Genomic DNA, 2,376 nt, shown 5'->3' with positions numbered 1-2,376 from the left:
AATATATAGGCCAATGAGCACGGCTTCCCATATGCCAAAATAGAGAGAGGAGAAGAATGCAACTATCTAATCCTTTGGAATATTCTATTCTTGTAGCAGCCACCGCTTCGGATCCTGCTCCTTTAGAGATAGGGGCGACTTTCTTGTGGTAGTAATTGCGAATGAGCAAGTAGGGGGCGGCAACTAAAGAGGTAGCGAGACTGACCGCAATTTCAGGAGCCATACGGCGGTGAATTCGTTCCCGGGCTGCTTGAGGAAGTATGTGAGAGGATCGATGTTGAGCAGAAGTGACTGAGTAGACATCAGGCGAGAACGGACCTTATAACCTGCACCCGCCCAGAGGAGAAGAATAGGTAGGGATGACAGGATTTGAACCCGTGACTCGAACCCTCTGCCGAGCTCTACCCTGCCCGCATTTCCTTGTGTTTTGAAGAGGAAAAATCCGAATCTGTAGAATCTATTGGGGAATCCCCATCGGCCTCCTGACTTCAATGCCTTTATTGAAGTGATGAGCTTTGAAGATATGATTTTCTCGTTTGGATTATTTGATTGGGCTTTCAATGACAGCAAATTGACTTGGAGCAATAATCAAACCGGTCAACAAATGGTTTGAATAAGCATTCCTTAGAGAGGGAATTGTTGGGATTTCAAAAACTTCCAGCCGGTCACCTTATTTCTTCGCTGAAGGTGCGGAAGTGTTGCTCATGTTAGTAAGCTTCAAACTCAAGTGAAAACCTATTAGAACTGTGGGCCTCACCCGTCTACTATATATATATATATATATATATATATAAGAAATACATTATTAGAATTAAATGAGCACCCATATAACAAAAGTAGTCACGGAATTTCGCACGCCGGTGAGGGTTCGAATCCCATCAGCCCCATTCCTTTTTGTTTATTTTGCACATTTTTTAAAAAAAGAATCCTGTTTTTAATGAAGGGCATATTTTTCTTCAGATTTTGTACATATTTTGACTTTTCCTATTCTTAATTAGTTTTGGTCTACTAATATTTTCTTCTTTTTATTTTTAACTTTTCCTATGCTTTAAAACATTTTTTACTGCCTGCTTTTACGACTTTTATGGGATTATAAAGGTGACTCTCATTCTTCCCGTTGCTATTGATTTTGTGGAACGAGCTTTCTCATCCATGAAGTACATTAAAAATGAACTTCGTAATAGTATTGGTGATGAATTTTTGAATGGTTGTTCAGTTTGCTATGTAGAGCGTAAGATATTCGCAAATGTAAGCAATGATGCTATTATATATCGTTTTCAACATATGAAAACTCGTCGAGCATAATTATGACTTTAATATCAGAAGTTTGTTTTTGTAATGATAATATTACTAGTAGGTCATTGTTACTTATAACTAGATGTTGTTTTCGATGATGATAATATTGATCGTTGTTTTATTATTTTTTTAATTTTTCTTATTAAAAAGTTTGAGTTAAGATACGTTTATTTTTTTTATTAAAGAGTTTGAGTTAGTATACGTTTACATTATGTGATTGCTAACATGTTTATTTTAAAGGAAGTGAGCACCCACAACCTTTAAATCCTGGATCCGCCACTGGTTGCAAATCACAATGACTGGGTGGTTAAAAAGTTAAAGCAGTTATAAACCACATTTTTGGTCAATTTATCCATTAAACTTCATAAATATTGCTTACATCTAATATGTATGTTACACAAGATGACAACTAGTTTGTTACCAATTAGTAACTTCAAAGTGTTGCAGTTATTTTATCACTGAAAAGGAAATAAAAAAATAGCAAAATGATATAAATTGATGGAAATTTGTGGGAAATGGTAAGTGCAAATGCTTTTAGAATAGTTGTGAATGGCTTCATTGAATTATTTCGGCAGTGTAACGACCTGTTTAGTCGATTCGAGCAGTAATATTAGTTTGATAAAAACTGACTGGGTCGACGGACCACGCGACGGACCGTCATGATCACGACGGCCCGTGATGGATTCCGTCGTCCCATACTTGTAAAATTTTCTTCTGCTACTTTTCTCATACCCTCGACGACAACTAGGACGAACCGTCATAGCCATGACGGACCGTCGAGGGGCTACGTTCCAAAACACTTAAACTCTGAAAATTTGGGTACTGGGATCAACTCTCTGAACTTCACGACGGAACTGCAGTACGGACCGTCGTAACCACGACGGACCGTCACAGACCTTTTACTGAAATTGAGTCTCTGAACTTTGCGACGGACGTGCAGGACGGACCGTCGCAGGTACGACGGGCCGTCACGAGTGGCGTAATTCCACCTGGGTCGGATTTCTGCTAAAGTTTTAAAGGGGTGTTTTGGACTATTCCTGATTATAATTATAAAATTAGTGGGTTAATGTTAATAATTTA

Source organism: Solanum pennellii, chromosome 7, assembly GCF_001406875.1.
Source record: "Solanum pennellii chromosome 7, SPENNV200".
Taxonomy (NCBI): domain Eukaryota; kingdom Viridiplantae; phylum Streptophyta; class Magnoliopsida; order Solanales; family Solanaceae; genus Solanum; species Solanum pennellii.
Note: the sequence above shows the minus strand (reverse complement) of the source record.